General features: G+C 51.7%; 1 pseudogene; it reads right to left on the minus strand.

Moving 5' to 3' along the window:
• Positions 1–794: 794 nt before the first annotated feature.
• Positions 795–909, minus strand: LOC126429482 (5S ribosomal RNA; annotated as a pseudogene).
• Positions 910–20,697: the final 19,788 nt, after the last annotated feature.

Here is a 20,697-nt window from a genome sequence, read left to right on the forward strand (position 1 = left end):
CGCCTGCGTACGTATTCTCTCTAGGAAGCTGTACCGGCCGTTTTCGTGGGCAGTCATTCCTCATGTGATCCGTGGCATGACAGATGGAACACGTCTGAGGTTGGCCTGTGTACGAGACGAAGCCTCTGTGCCCGCATACGTTGATGAACGACGGAATGTGTTTCCTTAGGTCCATTTTTACGATGCGCACACCCGAGTCTACCTGAATGCGGTATGCACTCGACCACTTGTCTCTCGATATCCCGAAAACGTTTCCGTATAGTCTGCAGGTTTTTACAATTTCTTCGTCAGGGACTTCGAAAGGCAGATTGTATATTTTTATATTCCTGATTCCGTAACCAGTATGCTGGATCGTGACCTTACTTGTGGTTCCGTCCCTATGTTTGAACTTCCAGATGCCCCTGTTTAGATTTACTACTCTATCAATTTCCGCGGCATTCCCGATTTTTACGAACAGAGTATTCAAAATAAAGTCCAGTTGTAGTCCCTCGATTTCCTCTGCTGGTACTTTCACATCGTCAATGACCCAATTGTGAATTTCAAACGCGTTCGGTCTTTCACCATTCTTATCGAAAGTACACTGAATCGTGTCCCTCCTGTTTGTCGTTGATGCCATGTTTTCCAGAAATAACCGGTCAATGAAATAAATTATACTCGCCAAAGCAGCGACGGCGGGGGCTCGCTGTCCACCTCGGGCAGCGGGCAGCGGGCAGCGGGCGCGGGGACGGTCTCGTGGCCGGCCGGCGGCGGCGGGACGGCCGGGAAATCCTCTCCTACTTGCGACGCACAATAGCGAGCCGCACATGTGTTCACAGGCGGGCAGCCAGCCAAGTACTAACCAGGCCCGATGTTGCTTAAATTCGGTGATCGGATGAGAACCGGTGTATTCAACATGGTATGGCCGTTGCTGTCTTTATAACGTAGCCGCACGGCAGAAGAGGCGTTCGTCCCTTCTCCCAACACACGCAATCGCCGTTTTCCGTGGCACATTTGACGCAAAGGACGTCCTTCCACCTCGAAAGCAGCGCGCAGCTGCTCGATGCACCGCCTATCATTCGTTTGGTGCGTGCGGCCTCCGACACTCGCGGGCAACGCATCTTCTAGGGCTTGCGCGCGGCCGGGAGGCGGGGGGACTGCGCGCGGTGCTGCGGTGTCCTGCTGGGCCGACGGAAGCTTTCTCACCTGCCTGACACGCGCCGCGCTTCCAGATATTTGTGTAATTTGCGCGGTGCATTCTCGCCTGTCCCCTCCCCTTCCGCTCGCTGCCGCTCGGGTCGCGGTCCATTTGACAGCACAAGCGCGAGAAACGTCTGCGGGAGGACAAATGAATCAATTTATGATTACAAATCGAATTTGGAGCTGTACGCCGCTGCAGAACGATAGGCGCTGACGTATTTCGGAGCATACCGCCCGATTCGTACTGTTTCGTCGTTTTCAAAGACTTCCTGGCAAACTTGGTTAGCACATACTCCTTCAAACTGAGTTAGTTGCTGCAGTTTCGTTTCTTACGGCCGTTTAAAATGCTTAAGGAAGTCTCTTTGTCACAACAGAAAGGTGGTATGGAAAGAGGGCTGGCAGGAGTAGCGACTAAAAAGCGAAAAATGAACACAGCCAGAGTTCCCAGGCGCTCACCCAACTGAGTACTAATGTTGTTGCTTATCTTTGTTGATCGGACGAGAACGGCTGATTTTTTATTTATTTTTTTAGTTACTTTTTCGAATTTAGCACTGCTACAAAACACTTGGCTCTGACACATTTCAAGGACACATCTGTCGATTCGTAGTGTTTAGTTATTTCCAACGAGTTCCTAGCACTCTTCCTCCGCGCATTCTTGCTCAAACTGAGTTCATTACTGCAATTTCGTATCTTACGTTTGATACAGTAGTTTAAAATGCTTGTGGAAGCATCTTTGTCAACACCTGAAAGTTAGTATGAAAAGAAGGCTGGCAGGTGCAGCGACGTAAAAATGAAAAAATGAGATAGAGCCAACAGCAATTTTTTTTTTAAACGTAATGCACTTTTATTTGCAAAATAACAAATACAGTGATGAGATTCGAAGATACTTTCAATTTCTATTTCTGTTAGTTACCGAGTCTTTTTCTTTTCTGATATGTAACTTTGTTGCAATTGCCTGTTTCGTTATATGTTGTGCGTTTGCAGGTTGATTTACACTGTTGCACTGATTTGTGAGTCAGTGGAGCAAGAATATTTCATTTTTTCAGTTTTGTTTGCATTTTGTTAATTTTATGGGTTGTTGATTCAATCAGTTCTAAGTTCTTGACTTTAGGTAGAGTTATTGGTCTGGTGCCATTATGTGGCATATAACTATTTGTAGAGTTGTCTTATTGGCTAAGGCTTACATCTAGGAGACAAAGGACAATGACAAATATATATATATAGCGAAGTGTCCACGAGATGATGGTTGAGGGGAAGAGACCGAGAGAGCGAGGGCGATAAGGAACACATTTGAGACATAATTAAAAAAAAACTGTAAGTAGACAAACGTATTCTAGGTAAGCTTAACATAGATAGGAATTGCAGAGAGATGTCTCTTTTGTTAGTCTACTCACATAGTCATCTTCGGCGTAGCGAGTGATGTTTCGCACATTTGAATGAACGCTACCTGGATATGCGGTTATATGTGTAGCCGTAGCACTCGTCTAATAATATATACACTTTTTTTTCCGTTGCGGACACTGTGATTGCACTGCACAAATTTTACACCGCACTCGCACTCACACTTAACACACAAAACTTTGGGGGCGTTGGAGGGTCTCTGCATCAGCGACGACGGAGGCGTGGAGGACTGGGGGGGGGGGGGGGGCGGGGCGTGGCGTGGTGTGGCGTGGTGTGGTGTGGTGGCGGAGGCGGCGGCGGCGGCGGCGGAGGCGGAGGCAGAGACGTCGGAGGCGGTCGAGGCGTGTGGGGACGGAGGGCGTCCTTGAAGGCGGCGTCCAGCGCTATCTGTAGGTAGTTCTGGAACGTCTGCCGGTAGTTGTTTTTCCGCTTGGCTCGCTTGTGTTCCTCCCAGAGATCGGTGAGGAACCGCACGCCGTCCGTTTGTTTTTTTGCGATTATGGCGTGCGCTGTCATCGCGAACGTCCACATGGTCGCGAGGCGTTTGGGACGTGGGAAACATTTTGCAGCCGGGATGGTGAGGGCTGTGGCTTCTATAGTTCGGTGGTCCGCCCTGTTCATGAGCGCCACCATTTTCCTGCACGTCTCCCATATCGCCTGACTTGTCGGACATGTGAAGCGGTGTTCCACGGTGTCGATCTCGTTGCACGCTTCGCAGTGCGGCGACTCGCGCATGCCGATGCGCGCTAGCCGCTCGTTCGTGGGTATCTTGTGTACGACTTTGTACCACGTGTCTCTAGCTTCTGGAGGTATGGCTTTCTCGGAGAGATTCTTCCAGACTTGTGGCCAGTCGTGGTCTGGAAGATTCGTCTCTGTTCTGCTTCTGTGTTGTTTGCCTCTCAGTGCGCGGTAGATTTTCGCTGCAGTTCTCACCTCCTTCACTGCTAGGGTGGATGTGATGTAACTACTGTCCATTATTATTTGCTTCAAGTAGCGCATCTTGAAGGGTATTCTGCTGACGTCTACTGGCGCTTCCTCGGAATCGGGCCTGTGTTCCTTCAGTAGAGACGACGTGGTACTGTTTACACTTCTGTCCTCCATTTGTAGAGCTCGATGGAGCAACAGTGCCGCGCATTTTGTCGTGACATCTATCAGGCCCAGCCCCCCTTCTTCTCTAGGGAGGGTGCCGGTGGCTTGCGACACTTTTAATACTTCCCGCCTCCACAGCAGGTAGTACACAGCGCTTCTTATAGACTTCCCTATTTCTATTGGTACGTTTATGACTTGTGCCATGTACCAAGCCTTCGCCAGGATCGTTTCGTTGATCAGCTGCGTTTTCTGATCCAACGTCAGGTTTCTGTTGGCGTGTGTCCTGACCAGCCCTCTGGTGGTGTTCAGGATGTTCCACCAGTTTTCTGCGGCCATTTTGAGTGGGCAGGCCTGCAGCTGAACACCTAGCACCTTATATTTGTCAGTCACCTGGTACCATTGGTCTGGCCTCTGTTTCCCGTTCCCTATAGGGATCAGCACTGTTTTGTTAGGGTTGGTTTTCGCCCCAGATGCCTTTCCAAAGGATTCAAATATTGGGAGGACGCTGTCAATGTCCTCCTTTCCGTCCACGAAAATGCCCAAGTCATCGGCATATGCCATACATGTCACTTTGGTGTCTTTCAGCTTGTAGCCGTTGATGGAGGCAGCGAGTTTCCTGAGGACTGGGTCGAGGGCTACTGTGAATAATGCCATCGACAGTGGGCACCCTTGCCTCACAGATTTCCCCAGTTTTATCGGCGCAGATGTCCAGCCATTTACAGTTACTCGTGACGTGGCATTTGTCAACATGTTTTCGATGACTTGAGCGAATTTTAGGCCAAAACCTAGTCTCCTCAAAGTCTTCAGTAGGTACCGGTGACCGATCCTGTCGAAGGCCTTTTGGAAGTCTACAGAGATGATCGCTGCAGTCGCTCTGTTGGATGCGGCGTGTGCTATAACGTCTCTGTACGTGCAGACGGCGTCGAAGATGTTTCTGCCTAACACTGCACATGTCGGCCACGGGCTGATGGCTTTCTTGAGGGCGAGCTTCATATTTTCCGCGACGCATTTCGCTACGAGCTTGTAGTCCGCATTTAGGAGGGTAATTGGGCGGAAGTCTGTTAACGTTTTTGGCGCCTTAGTTTTCGGTATCAGAGTGATGGTCCCTTGCAGGAACGGAGGTGGTATCTCCTTCCAGTCCAGAATTTCGTTGACAATTTCAGTTATTATTACATCTACTTTGTGGCGTAGAATTCTGACGGTAATCCGTCGCTCCTGGAGCTTTGCCATTGGCGCAGGTTTTGAGGACGGCTTTGACTTCTTCCTCTGACACTGCCTCTGTCAGCAAAGCGCGATCGGTGTCGTTCAGCCGTCTGCGCATTCCTTTTAGTATTTTTGCTGTTTCTGCGTCATCTGGTTCCTCTCCCTTGAAGAGTTCAGAGAAGTGTTCTTCTACGTGACGCAACATGTCCCTCCTAGTTGTTATTTTGCGGCCAGCTGCGTCGCTAAGCTCTCTTACAGCTCTGTTTTGTGCCCTGTCCCTCTCTCTATGCAGGTGGTGCAGTGTGGCAGGTTCGTCTTCAGTGGCGCCGTGTGTCTGGCTGCGGACGACGACGCCGCCTTTCATCTGTTGACGCCTGATATTGAGTAGTCGCGCCTTTATTCCTCTGACTCGAGTGAGAAGCAGGTCGTCGTCTGGAGGACAGTTGAGCGCGTCCTTCAGACACTGCGTGTAAAAGTCTGCCGTGCTCTTCCTCCAGAAAGCCTTTTCCGCACTGTGCCTTATCAGCGTCTTCCTTATGTGTGGTTTCCCCACATGCGACCCACCATTGGGTGGTGGACGGATATTGTTGTCGCGTCTGTAAACTTTCTTCTAGTGTGAGCGCTATCTCCTGCTGTAGTTTGGCGTCACTTAGATGTTCCGTGTTCAGTTTCCACGCTGATCTTCCTCCTGATATTTTATTTGTTGCCAGCTGGAGTTTGCAAGTGTAGGCACAGTGGTCAGAGATGATTACAGGGCAGAGTTCCACATACCTGTATGATACAGAGCCGGCCAACTCTCTGGTCACATAAATCCTGTCAAGCCTGCTTCTTCCGCGGTTGTGGAAGTACGTGAATTCTGTTGTGTTGGGGTATAATAGACGCCAAGAGTCGCGTAGATTCAGTTTTCTTAAGAGTTCCTGCAGCTCTGTGCACAGATTTGGTACCGGGACTTGTTTTCTGTGCCTGACGGCGCATAGATGTTGACAAAGTACGTCCCAGCTATTTTGACCGCTATTCCGCGGCCGTCAGTCAGGTTCTTGATGTCGTCTGTGTCGATTCCATTCCTCACCATTATGGCAGTGCCAGTTCTTGTTTCTGCGTCTATGTTGGTGAAGACGAATCCCGGTACTTGTTCAAAGTCCGTGGTGACGACTTCTTGTAATATCGCTATATCGGCAGCTCGGTGCTGCAGGAACTCCGTGAGGGCGTCTATCTTTACAACCGAATTCATTTTATTTACATTGCACGTGATGACGTTATAGCCAGAGCGTTCCTGCATTTAAACGGTATGTGGAGGCGGGGGTTGAACTTGCTGTGGGCGGTCCGGCCGTAGGACTAGGTCCTCCGGTTCGGTGGCTTGTTTTCGCGCGTTTTCGGGCGAGATGTCCGACGCTTCCCCGTCGGAGGTCTCCATCCTCTCGTCGTTTGAGCTGCTGCTGCGGCTTCTCCGCCTGTTGCGCCGCCTTTTGGCTTTGGACGCCGGTTGCGGCTGCTCGTTCGACTCCTTCGGTTCGTCGTCGGACTCCTTCAAGATGCGGGCGAGTTTGGTCACCTGCTTCTCGATGGCGATCTCGCGCGCCTCGGTGTACGAGGTGGGCGTGGACTCTGCGCTGGGCCCGGCCTGCTGGCTGCCGCGAGTGACAGCCCCAGCTGACGGCTGGGCGGGCGCGGTGGCGCGTGTGACCATCACCCGCCGGGCGGCGGGGGCGGCCGCCGGCTCGGCCTCCATTGTGGTCTCGTTGTCCGAGTCGGAGCTCAGGTGCCGCTTCTCCCCTGCGCTGACCGCGGCGGCCACCGCTGGGGCCGATGTTGCCGGCTGGGCGGCCTCGGCTGACGCGGCAGCCACCGCTGCTTCCGCTACGGCAGGTTCGTTGTTGGCGCGCGGGCTCTGGCGCGACTAAAATTCCGGCGTAGCTTGCCGCCTGTTCCGCTGCGTTGTCCGCGTTTTCACGCGGCAGGTGAGCCACTCTGTTGTTCCTCGGGCAGCTGCTCCTCATGTGCTCCGTGGATCTACAAATGGAGCACGTCGGTGGTTGTCCGCTATATTAGACCACACCTCTGTTTCCCCCTATTACAATGAACGACGACACGTGTTTTCTTAGGACCATCCTGACGGACCTAACACCAGAGTACACTTTATACCGGTGCCCGGCACCCCAGAAGTCTCTCGTTACAGAGAGAACTTCACCGTACAGCTTGAGGTAGCATGCAACTTCCTCGTTTGGCACCTCGAAGGGGAGGTTATAGAGTTTGATGTTTCTCACGCCGTGTCCGGCGTACGTGATTTTTACATCGCTGACGCGGCCATCTCTGTGTTTAAATTTTCTCACACCACCGCTTACGTTTACAAGCGTCTCACATCTCACGTCCGTTTTCAACTTCAGATAGAGGCTAAGCAGCGTAAAATCAAGCTGCAACCCCTCTATCTCGTCCTCCTGAATTTTAAGTTCGTGAAACATCCATTCCTCTATATCAAAAGAGGACGGCCGTTTGTGTTCACAATGTTCCCAGGCGGTCACCCATCCAAGTACTAACCGGGCCCGATGTTGCTTAATTTCGGTGATCGGACGATAACTTTTTTTTTCGGTGGTATGGAAAGAGGGCGGTATAAAAAAAAAAGGAAATGAAGGGGAGCCAACAGCACTTTTTTTTTGAAAAAACTAAATATACTTTCTTGTAAGATCAGGACAGGGTGGCGGCGGAGGCAAAGCAGGCAGGGGTCGCAATCAGAGGCCTGGCCACAGCGTCTCCCGCGCCCCCCCCCCAACCCGAGAAACGTGGAATAACGGAAAGAGTGGCGTGTTGTACTCTCTTTATTAATGTGTGACATAGCATTATTTTTTTTTTATATTAAGGGCGATCCTGTAGGAGAACAAAGGTCCGTTGTGGCCAGCGGAAACATGTCCAAAAAGAAGCGTGGAAAAAAAAACAAATTAATGTCCTCTGAAGGTATGGTAATAACGTAAGGAAGGAAGAACGAAGACGCGAAACACACACAAAAACCATGCTAGGAGGACAATGACCACAAGTCGGCAGCGGTGGCCCACCGCCGCCAGAGAAAGGCAAAACCACACTAAACATGCCAAATATGTCTGGCGCACGGGAATGGTGAAGTCTACGCAATTCCGGCAGCAGCAAACATATTTCGTCGTCTCGAGAAGCTTGATAAGCTTGATTTCCGTGCCCAGGAGGCAACCATTGCAACACAAAATATCTGGAAGCACCGTCTCGCAGTTCAGGGACAAGTCAATGACAGTCCAGAAATAGTCACAAAAATGAAGTAAATGTCAGCAATAGGGAACAAACGTCAAATCCAGGAGAGAAAGACCAATAGGGAGAATCCTAAGGACAACCGTCTAAAATGGCGGGAGAAACGTCGAGCCGGTGAGACAAATTGACTATCATTCCGCATGTCCCGCCAAAAGGAACACTGGAAATGGACGTACATAATCATGGCAGGAGAGAAATATTTAAAGTGGTAAAGGCGGTCCGTAGAGGGACATCTAAAAATCGGGCATAATGGGAAACACACATCGGGTTCTGTTTCTCCCGTCCATAATAGTCCCAAAGATATGTCAAAAACTGCAAGCGATCCATGAGTCGGAGAGAGAAAATCGCATGTGCGGCAATCCACACGGTAGCGTTTCTCTTGGTGGCAGGATACGGCCGCCAGTCGGGAACCAGGATATACAAAGGTTGTACGGCACGCGGGGTAGTCCTATTGATCAACGCAAACATCTCACAGGTGGCATCCCACACCTCTTTAAACTGGGGGCACACAAATCGGTGTTCGATCGTGTCCTCAGCCGCGCACCGCCCACAGAGGCCACTCAGGAGGAGATTGATTGCGTGGAGTTTCGCATTCGTGGCAACGGTGCGATGCACAACTTTATACCAGGTGTCCCGAACATCTGATGTCAACAATGGACTGGAGATGTTGGACCACACCGTCCGCCAATTGTATTGCGGCAACCGCAACTCCCATTTGTTAGTCGGCAGAGTTCCGCGGAGGGCCTCTGCGATCGCGCTGACGTTACCCCTGCGCCGGTCGTCACCTATCAGATAGCTAGTGTGGAGGAAATACTGGCGAACGAAATTTAATTTGTACGGGATAGCCTGGACAGAGACAGGCGCGCGGAGAGAAGCTGGGCGGTAAAGGTCGAAGAGAGCCGACGTGGGGCACTGCCCGGCATTGGCGATCACACAGTTGGTTCGGTGGAGCAAAAGTGCAGCACACTTTGAAGGAAAATCGACCATACCGAGGCCGCCTCTGTCCGGCGGGAGCGTACAAATATTGTAGGCGACTTTAAAGATTTCGCCTCGCCAGACCAGCCAAGAAACAGCATGCTTGATGGCCCGTTCGATCTCCTTCGGCACCGGCAAAACTTGAGCCAAGTACCAGGCCTTGGCCAACATCTGGGTATTAACAACCGAAACCCTCTCCAGCAATGATAAATTTCGTTTGGCGGCAGCCTGAGTCGCCGCCCGAACAGAATACAACACCGCGCGCCAATTTAACACCGTCATCCGTTGTACATTTGGAGTCATCTGGATCCCGAGAATCTTATGTCGCAACTGTACGGTGTACCAATCACGACGGACAGCTCTCATGGTCGCAGTAAGCGGCAGTAAGATGGACTTACGGGGGTTGACAACCGCACCTGATGCCGTTTCAAACTGTTGAAGAATGATACGTAGCGCATCAATATCGTCGGGACGTTGGATAAAAACTCCCAAGTCATCCGCATACGTCCGACAGACAAGCGAACCCGTACCAAACGGTACACCGTGGCAAACAGTCGTTATTTTGCGGAGCAGTGGATCCAAAGCTAAAACGAATAAGCCCATGGAAAGTGGGCACCCTTGGCGGACGGATCTGTTCATCCTGAGGACATCACCGGCCTGGCCATGAAAGAGGATTCTGGAAGTAGCCGATTTCAAAAGGTCGGATATCACATGCGTGAATTTTAAACCAAACCCCAACTTAGACATGACCCGCCGCAAGTACTCGTGACTGATTCTGTCAAACGCGTTGTGAAAATCAATGGAGAGAATCGCAGCCCGCCCGCCACGGCTGGACGCGGCATAAGCGATACACTCACGATACGCGAGGACAGCATCATAAATATTCCGTCCAGGTACGGCACACGATTGAGAAGGGCTAATGACGGACTTCAACGCCGGCCGCAAACGGTGTGAAAAGCAGCGTGCCACGATTTTATAATCGGCGTTTAATAGAGTAATCGGCCGTAAAGTCACCGCACTTGGGGTGCCAGTCGTTTTCGGGATGAGGACGATGAGCCCCTCTAAAAATTCTTCCGGCACATCGAGGCCGTTATGGATTTCATTAACCATGGCAACGAAAGTGTCAGTTAAAAGACCGGAAAATTTGTCATAAAATTCCACAGGGATTCCGTCATTGTCAGGGGCCTTTCCCTTCGGGCTAGCCTTAACAGCGGCAGAAACATCAGCAGCTGTAAAACGCTCATTTAAAAGAAGTCTATCCTGACGCGTTAAAATGGAAGGCAGGTCGTGTAAAAACGTCTGCAAGGAGGCGTCATTCAAAGGTTGAAATTGAAAGAGGTGAGAGTAGTGATCGTAAATTTCGCCCTAAATCACCCGTCGATCTGAAGTCTTAAGGCTGTCACGCGTAATCCAGTCCTTGAATAAAAGTTTTTCGCGCCGCAGACGGGCACGTCGTAAATGATACAATGAAAGTGGTTCCTTCAACGTAGGATCAAAAGGCCTGCTACGGACAACAGAGCCCTGTGCCTTGCGATGCAGATGGTTTAAAATCTTCGCTTTAATTTTCCGTAACGTGGGAAGGAGTTCAGGGCGGTCGGTAACCCGAGTAATTAAATCCCGTAAACAATCGCGATAAAAAGCGACCGTCATCATGTCCCAATGGGCCTTGTCACGACAATAATTAATGAGCAAAGCACGAATAGCCGGTTTAGCGCGACGGAGCCACCAGTCGACAGTAGAACGCGCGTGCGGGCGGCGCTGAAGAAGTTGGCGCCACAACAAATGCACCTGTTCGACAAGACTGACGTCATCCAAAACACTAACATCGAATTTCCAATAGGAGCGCGTACGTTCCGGGCGAACATACGGGACATTAAAAGCACACAAGTAACCACAATGATCCGAAAAAGCGACGGGAGCAACTCCCGCCTGCAAGATGTGAGCAGTGAGATCCGGCGAGATATAAATTCTGTCCAATCTACTATGCCCAGTAGGATAAAAATAAGTAAAACCTGTAGCAGTCGGACTAAAACGAAGCCACGTGTCTTCAAGTTTATAAGTGTCAACTAAAGTTTGCAGTGCAAGACACTTATTCGCCGTCGGCTCCTGGTCGGCATCACGCAAAACACAATTAAAATCACCACCTAAGATGATCCGTCGGTGGTTCCGATGGAAAAGCTGACATACATCATGAGCGAAAAAGGTATTCCTCAGACGTTTATTGTCAGTTCCAGAGGGGGCGTACACGTTAACAAAAAATATGTCGCAGATAACACATGCCAACCCTCGTCCATCCGGTAAAATTTCTATGTTGTTATACTCTAAACCGGGCGTGATTAAAATCGCCGTACCAAAGGCCACTTCCGGATCAATATTAAGAATAACATTAAACGCAGTAAGATGCCGGACGACGTCAGCTGTAAGTTCTTGAAGGAAAACCACATCGCAACGAGCAGATTGCAAAAAATGTAAAAGGGCGTCAATTTTACGGACACTGCGGATTTTATTGACATTAAGTGTGAGGACGCGTAACTGGTGGAATGCACGCGTCAGGGTGGACTCCTTAACTTAAGCGGAACTAGAAAAAATGATCTTCCTCCACATCCTCAGACCACTGCATGGTGTCCGAAGGAGGAGGTGCGGCGTCCGGGACGGCCCGGGAAGCGGGGGTGGCGGGCACCGACACAGGTGGACCGTGCACGAAAGGTGCGTCGCGACGCCCTTGGACCAAGGAATCCGTTAGTCCCTCAACGGCCTGTTCGAAGGAAACGCCGTCGCCCTCAGTGGGCGCCGTTTTCGAACGTTTCTTAGACCTCCTACGCTTCGGTTTTGGATCGGCAGGGGCGGACTGGGTGCAAACTTGGGACACCTCACTTTCGGCGCTGCTAGCATCCGCCTCGCCAGAAGTGGACAGGCCCGGTTGTGACTGCAATTTCCGCCTGTCTGTCGGCGGGGCGGGGACGGAAATCGGCCGGGGGGACTCGACCAACATTTCAATTTCAGAAGACTCCCCAACGTGCACGTCCGGAACACTGACGGCTGGCAAATCAGCAATACTGACCTCGCGAGGGGTGCGTTCGGCAGGTAAACTTTGTTCCGACACAACCGGGGGCACGACAACTGTCGGCGGAGTCACATTGTCGGACACAGGAGCCACAGCCACAGCCGCAGGAGCGGCAGAAGCCTGTCGGTCGGGCGGGGCGAGCGAGGGGGGTCCAACCACCGCGCCTGCATACGTGGTGTTGTCAACAGCTTCGCGCGGCAGCTGTGCCGGCCTGCGTAAAGTGCAGGTTTGTCGCAAATGATCTGTTTTGCCACACACGGAGCACGTCTGCGGCTGCCCACTATAGCTAAGGAAAGCTCGCGTGCCAGCAATGATCAGATACGACGGTATATGTTTCTTCAAATCTACACGCACCGTCCGAACACCACTCAGAACCCGGTACCTAAAACCTGCAGGCCACACATCATTCTCCACACTAAGAACTGTGCCGAATTCGCCAAGTTTACGAGCAATGGCCTCATTGGGGCATTCAAAAGGAACATTATAAACCTTCACATTTCGAATGCCGAAGCCTGCCGGCAGTATCAAAACGTCAGACAAAGCACCGTCCACGTGCTTAAATTTCTTAACGCCACCACTTTCCGTAACGAGCTTGTCGACAAAATCCGCGTTCGGAAGTTTCAAAAAGACAGAGTTTTGAATAAAATCAAGCTGGATGCCGACCAAATCAGATTGGGGAATACGCAATTCGGAAAATACCCATTCGTGAACATCAAAGGGCGACGGTCTAGCCGCGTTCCTATCAAAAACACACTGTACGGAGTTATCACGGTTCATAATAATGCGTCAATAAACTTACAGGAACTAGTAGAGAAGAGAGAACGCTGCGAGGCGCAGCACCAAGCACGCGACGAAGACACCGCCTGCAGCACACGAAGGTGGCAGCAGGCACGACCCTAACACACGTCCGGGCTGGCGCGCGGCCGACCGGCGTATAAAATGAGATAGAGCCAACGGCACCCGGTGTTCCCAGGCGGTCACCCATCCAAGTACTAACCGGGCCCGATGTTGCTTAACTTCGGTGATCGGACGAGAGCCGGTGTACAGCTAATAGAGCAGCTCTGTGCCTGGGAGAGGTGCGAAAACTAGGACAGAAGACACAGGCTCTTCGCCAAAGCATCCATCTCTCCTAGCGGCGAAAGATAGATTTTTGTTTACAAATTTGCAGTTGTACACCGCTACAAAACAATAAGCCCTGACGTATTTCAGAACGTTTCTGTCCTTTCATACTGTTTTGTTACTTAAAGAGACACTCTGGAAACCTTCCTTGGCACTCTCTTCTTCAAACTGAGTTCCTCAATATCGTATCTTATGTTTATTACAACAGTTTTAAATCATTGTGGAAACATCTTTGTGACATCGGAAAGGTAGCATGAAAAGAGGGCTGGCAGGGGCAGCGACAAAAAAGCAAAAAATGAAGTCAGCCAGAACTCCCAGGCTGTCACCCATCTGAGTACTAACGTCGTTGCTTATCTTCGGTGATCGGTCCAGAACAGTTGTTTTTTATTTTTGTTTTTTAATTTATTTATTTCGTTAGTTTTTGGAATTTAGCACTGCTACAAAACAGTAGGCTCTGAGTCATTTCAAGAACACATGTGTCGATTCGTTGTTTCGTTACTTTCAAGGAATTCCTAGCACTCTTCCTCCGCGCATTCTTGCTCAAACTGAGTTCATTACTGTAATTTCGTACCTTACGTTTGATAGAGTAGTTTAAAATGCTTGTGGAAGTATCTTTGTCAACACCTGAAAGTTAGTATGAAAAGAGGGCTGGCAGGTGCAGCGACGTAAAAAGGAAAAAATGAGATAGAGCCAACAGCACCCGGTGTTCCCAGGCGGTCACCCATCCAAGTACTAACCGGGCCCGATGTTTAACTTCGGTGATCGGACAAGAACCGGTGTATTTTTCTTTCTTTTTTTGTTTTTTTTAAGTTGATTAAAACTGGAACCGCATCCTATTACTCAGTTACTCTCTTTCTGTAACTTTGTTCATTTTATTACTTTTTATCCAAAAATGGTCTTATATATACTAGTTTACAGGCTGGCACATAACAAAGATAGACAAATGAATGGAGACTGGTTATATTTCACCAGCTAACACTAACTATATATCTAAACTTATTTTTGGTAGACCTGCGCGTAAGACGCAAATAAGGTCAGTGTGCGTATCATCAAAGCTCAATGGCGAGACTGAAAGACCATTGATACAAATAAAAGGGGCTCAGAATCATCTTACAGTTGTTTCGCATACGCATGATGCAATGCAGATGATCAGAAATTAGCTAAATATTCTTTGTGTTTATTACTATTTTTATCTTACAATATTGGTCCCAAATATGAGTAAAAAAGGTGAGTCCATCGTGAATTTGCCGGTCGACGAGGGCGTAAACAGTGTGGCCCAACAACCACACAGCAGTATTGTGTTTTGCACGCGGGAAATATTTAAAATCCGGTACAATGACACTATCAGCTGAGACGTGCGCCGGAGTAGTTCGCGTGATGAGAGCCACCATTAACTGGCGAGTCCTCCACACATCGGAAACAGCTTGGCATTGCAGACGGTGTTCTCTGGTGTCAGGCATGCCACATCTGCTGCAGTTGGGGGAGGCAAGAAGCTGAATATCGGCTAAACGCTGATTGGTGGGCAGTGTGTTGTTGACTAGTTTGTACCACAAGGCGGACACATCGGACGGCAGAATACTGCTATTGACATTTGACCGAGTTTAAAACCGTAGGCCAAAAGCCAGAATCAACACAAAACAAGAAAATAAAACACAAAACACTCAGATTAAATGGTAAAAACCCCCTGCCCGAATAAAACGTGAAACTAAGCCAGCCATAGCAGGGTCATCAGATAAAAAGGCAGGGAGCGTGTCAGGCAGTGTGAACGGCTAAAAGCGGACACTCCAATAAAATGTGCATCACAGAGAAAACGGAGCCGCAGCGACACAGAGGTGGGTCCCTGGCCGTGTGTCAGCCGAGTGTGCCCAATGCGCAGCCGGCAGAGGACAACAGACTCCTGGCGGGAGACCCGAATGGACGACCGCCACAAAGTCGTCGACGCCTTGATACGACGGAGTTTGTTTGGTACGGGCAGGTTGCGCCATTCAGCGTCCCATAAATCGAAAATTTTGCGGCGTAATAGGGCCCGCAAATCAGTCGCCGGGAGGCCAATCTCCGGAGGTGGTTGACTGGTGGCCTCTTTCGCCAGGCGGTCAACATTCTCATTCCCGGGGATCCCAACATGGCTTGCGGTCCAAACAAAGACCACAGAGCGGCCGCAACGGTCAAGAGTATACAGGGACTCCTGGATAGCCATCACCAGACGAGAACGAGGGAAACACTGGTCGAGAGCTCGTAAACTGCTCAGGGAATCGCTACAGATAACGAAGGACTCACCTGAGCAGGAGCGGATATACTCTAGGGCTCGAAAGATGGCGACCAGCTCAGCAGTGTAAACGCTGCAGCCAGCCGGCAAGGAACGTTGTTCGGAATGGTCCCCTAGAGTTAGCGCATACCCGTCACGACCAGCAACTATCGAACCGTCAGTGTAAACAATTCCAGAGCCCTGATACGTGGCCAGGAGGGAGTAAAAGTGGCATCGGAAGGCCTCCGGAGGGAATGAGTCCTTCGGGCTCTGTGCCAAATCGAGCCGAAGGCAAGGGCGGGGTACACACCATGGGGGCGTGAGCAGAGGTGCCCGCAAAGGAGGTGGAACAGGGAAAACCCCAAGCCCAGAGAGGAGCTCTTTGACGCGTACGGCGATCGGACAACCCGACCGGGGCCAACGTTCTGGCAGATCGACGACTGATTGCGGGAACAGGACACGGTAATTCGGATGCCTGGGCAAGCTAAAAACATGGGCAGCATAAGCAGCCAGTAACTGTTGGCGTCATAACCGCAGTGGACGGACACCTGCCTCCACTAGTATGCTGTCCACCGGGCTGGTGCGGAAAGCACCAGTGGCAAGCCGTATCCCGCTGTGGAGAATTGGATCCAGCACCCGCAACGCAGATGGGGATGCTGAGCCATAAGCCAGGCTCCCATAATCCAGACGGGACTGGATTAACGCCTGGTAGAGCCGCAACAGGGTAGAGCGGTCGGCGCCCCAGCGGGTGTGGCTCAAGCATCTCAGAGCGTTTAGATGCCGCCAACACGTCTGTTTAAGCTGCCGGATATGAGGCAGCCAAGTCAACCGGGCATCGAAAACCACCCCCAAAAACCTGTGGGTCTCCACCACAGCAAGGAGTTCGCTGGCAAGATAAAGCCGCGGCTCCGGGTGGACAGTACGTCGCCGGCAGAAATGCATAACGCAGGTCTTGGCTGCCGAAAACTGGAACCCATGAGCTACAGCCCAAGACTGCGCCTTGCAGATAGCGCCCTGTAACTGACGTTCAACAGCTGCAATGCCAGTAGAGCTGTAATAAAGCCAGAAGTCGTCAACATACAGGGAAGCGGAGACAGAATTTCCCACGGCCGCAGCGAGCCCGTTAATGGCTGTTAAAAACAGGCACATTTAAAACAGAACCCTGCGGCACGCCGTTCTCCTGGACGTGGGAGGAACTATATGAGGCCGCGACTTGCACGCGGAAGGTACGATACGACAGGAAATTGCGGATAAAAATCGGCAGAGGGCCCCGAAGACCCCATCCATGAAGCGCAGAAAGGATGTGATCACGCCACGCCGTATCGTACGCCTTCCGCATATCGATAAAGACAGCGACCAGGTGTCAACGACGGGCAAAGGCAGTACGGATGGCCGACTCTAGGCTCACCAGATTGTCGGCGACGAACGGCCTTTACGGAACCCACCCTGAGACGGAGCCAGAAGGCCCCGAGACTCCAGTACCCAATACAAGCGCCGGCTCACCATCCGTTCGAGATGCTTGCAAAGAACGTTGGTGAGGCTAATGGGGCGGTAGCTGTCCACCTCCAAAGGGCTCTTGCCCGGTTTCAAAACGAGGATGACAATGCTTTCCCGCCATTGCGACGGAAACTCACCCTCGACCCAGAGACGGTTGTAAAGATAGAGGAGGCGCCGCTGGCAGTCCACTGAAAGGTGTTTCAGCATCTGACAGTGGATGCGATCGGGCCCAGGAGCGGTATCAGGGCAAGCGGCAAGGGCACTGCGGAATTCCCACTCACTGAATGGAACATTGTAGGATTCAGAAGTGTTTGTACGAAAAGAAAGGCTCCGACGTTCCATCCGCTCTTGAACGGAGCGGAAGGCCTGGGGGTAATTCGCAGAAGCGGAACTCATAGCAAAATGCTCTGCTAAGCTGTTTGCAATGACGTCGGAGTCAGTACAAACTGCTCCATTCAGTGAGAGCGCAGGGACGCTGACAGGGGTCCGATAGCCGTAGACGAGTCGAATCTTGGCCCAGACCTGCGATGGAGTGACATGGAGGCCAATGGTGGACACATACCACTCCCAGCACTCCTTCTTGCCTTGGCGGATAAGGAGGCGGGCCCGCGCACGCAGCCGTTTGATGGCGATAAGGTGGTCTATGGAGGGATGTCGCTTGTGACGTTGGAGCGCCCGCTGGCGATCTTTAATCGCATCAGCGATCTCAGGCGACCACCAAGGCACAGCCCTCCGCCGAGGGGACCCAGAAGAACGGGGAATGGCAGATTCGGCGGCAGTAACGATGCCGGTGGTGACCGATTGAACCACCGCATCAATGTCATCAGTAGAGAGAGGCTCAATAGCGGCAGTGGAGGAGAACAAGTCCCAGTCAGCCTTATTCATAGCCCATCTGCTAGGGCGCCCAGAAGAGTGACGCTGTGGTAGTGACGGAAAGATCGGAAAGTGGTCACTACCACACAGGTCGTCATGCACACTCCATTGGACAGACAGTAAGAGGCTAGGGCTACAGATGGAAAGGTCAACGGCGGAGTATGTGCCATGCGCCACACTCAAGTGTGTGAAGGCACCATCATTTAACAGCGAGAGATCGAGCTGCGACAATAAATGCTCAACGATGGCGCCTCGACCTGTTGCCACTGACCCACCCCACAGAGGGTTATGGGCGTTGAAGTCGCCCAATAGCAAGAAAGGTGGCGGCAATTGGGCGACCAGTGCAGCCAGGACATGCTGCGAGACATCACCATCCGGTGGAATGTAAAGACTGCAGACGGTAACAGCCTGTGGCGTCCACACGCGTACAGCGACAGCCTCTAAAGGCGTCTGGAGAGGGACAGACTCGCTGTGCAGAGTGTGAAGGACATATATGCAGACGCCACCAGACACCCTTTCATATGCTGCTCGGTTCTTATAATAACCACGATAGCCACGGAGGGCGGGGGTTCGCATTGCTGGAAACCAAGTTTCCTGAAGAGCAATGCAGAAGAAAGGGTGAAGGCTGATAAGTTGGCGGAGCTCAGCTAGACGGTGGAAGAAACCGCTGCAGTTCCACTGCAGGATGGTGTTGTCCATGGCTGGGAAAGGTGTGATGGGACTGGGAGGGCAGATTACGCCACTGGGTCACCTGCTGCCTCCGATGGAGCACCCGTGGAAATGCTATCCATTGCGTCCGAGGGACCGGCGAGATCGAGGTCCTCAGCGGACGCGAGAATCTCCACCTCGGCCTCAGAGGCAGAGCTTGTAGGAAGCGGTGGGATGGGTGCCGCCGCAATAGCGTTGGGCTGGGGGACGTTCTTCTTTTTCTGCTTGTCGCGCTGTGCCTTTGGTGGTTCAGGCTTCATGGGCTTCACTGGGTCAGTCTCGGGGACAGACAACGACCGTGAGGCTCTACGACTAGGGACTGGTGGATGTTCCAACCACTTGCGGGCGTCCGCTTTTCCACAGGTCGGAACTTGTGAAGGGAAGTCCGCAAGGGATCCCTTCCTGGCGAGAGTAGCCGAAGAAGTCTTACGCTTCTCCGGCTGGGAAGGGGGAGCTGATGTCCCTGATGGTTGGGAGGGTGTTGCTCCTGAAGAATATGGAGCAGGAGCAACAGGGTGTGAAGTGCCCCCCACAAGCAAGGGGGCTTTTGGATGGTGACCAATCATAGAACCAACCGTAAGGGATGACACAGGAGGTGGAAGAACCGTTGTTGCAGCAGCGGCGTACGTTGACGTCATTGGCACAGGATGTAGCCGCTCGTATTCCCGTCTGGCCTCGGGGTAGGTCAGGCGGTCCAGGGTCTTATCTTCCATTATCTTCCGTTCTTTCTGGAATATCCTACAGTCCGGCGAGCAGGGGGAATGGTGTTCTCCGCAGTTAACACAGATGGGAGGCGGGGCACATGGAGTATCGGGATGCGAAGGACGTCCACAATCCCGACACGTGGTGCTGGAAGTACAGCGAGATTACATGTGCCCGAACTTCCAGCATTTACAACACCGCATCGGAGGAGGGATATATGGCTTCACATCACAACGGTAAACCATCAACTTAACCTTTTCGGGTAAGACATCACCCTCAAAGGCCAAGATGAAGGCACCGGTGGCTACCTGATTATCCCTCGGACCCCGATGGACGCGCCGGACGACGTGAACACCTCGTCGTTCGAGGTTGGCGCGTAATTCATCGTCAGACTGCAGAAGAAGATCCCTGTGGAATACAATACCCTGCACCATGTTGAGACTCTTATGCGGCGTGATGCTAACTGAAACATCTCCCAACTTGTCATAATTGAGCAACCTCCGGGACTGGGCAGACGATGCCGTTTTGATGAGCACAGAACCAGAGAGCATTTTGGACAAGCCCTCCACCTCCCTGAACTTGTCCTCTAAATGCTCCACAAAAAACTGAGGCTTAGTTTGCATAAAAGATTCACCATCGACCCGCATACAGACAAGGTACCAGGGTGAATAATTTCCACTGCTGTCTTTAGTCATGCGGTCCTCCCATGGAGTGGCCAGGGAGGGAAATGATCTTGGATTGAATTGCTTGCTGTTGAGGCTAGACCTCGATCGCTTAGAGACTGCTGGGGGAGGCCCACCAGCGAGAGATGTTGTACCACACTTCATTGCGGGTCATCCACCCTGATGCCACCCACTCCGACCAGGGGCTCTCCCCACGGGCGCCACCCAGCCACAGCAAAGACCACCTGGCAGGATGGCCTTTGCCGGGAGTCCTGATGCCCCAGAGGGATAGGCATCTACTCCTCGGCATACGTGGGGAGGTAGCAGCTCAGGCATCAGCAGTGCAATCCCTGTGTAGTCAGGGGGCTACCACCAAGAGGATACATGACGACCCCACCACAACGGCTTGGCTACCGTGCTGGATGTCGGGTGTCGAAATATCCATGTACATCACGAGGGCAAAGATGGAAGTGCACAGTGGAGGGAATGTATGCTACCCGGAACACACTGCAGTGGGTGTGGCTGGAAGCTCGATGTAAGTCCAACTCCATTAAAAATCAGGTGTGCCAGATCTTAGGGCAAGATGGATTTTGAGATGCACCACGTAAGGTGTCCTTCCCCACATGGTACGTACTAACGGAAGAATTTAGAAACTGAGTGGTCAAACCCATTAGGGGACCATCACATTCTAGGCCGAAACAGTTGACTCCTTT

The sequence above is a fragment of the Schistocerca serialis genome, chromosome 1 (assembly GCF_023864345.2).
Source record: "Schistocerca serialis cubense isolate TAMUIC-IGC-003099 chromosome 1, iqSchSeri2.2, whole genome shotgun sequence".
In the NCBI taxonomy this organism is placed as follows: Eukaryota; Metazoa; Arthropoda; class Insecta; order Orthoptera; family Acrididae; genus Schistocerca; species Schistocerca serialis.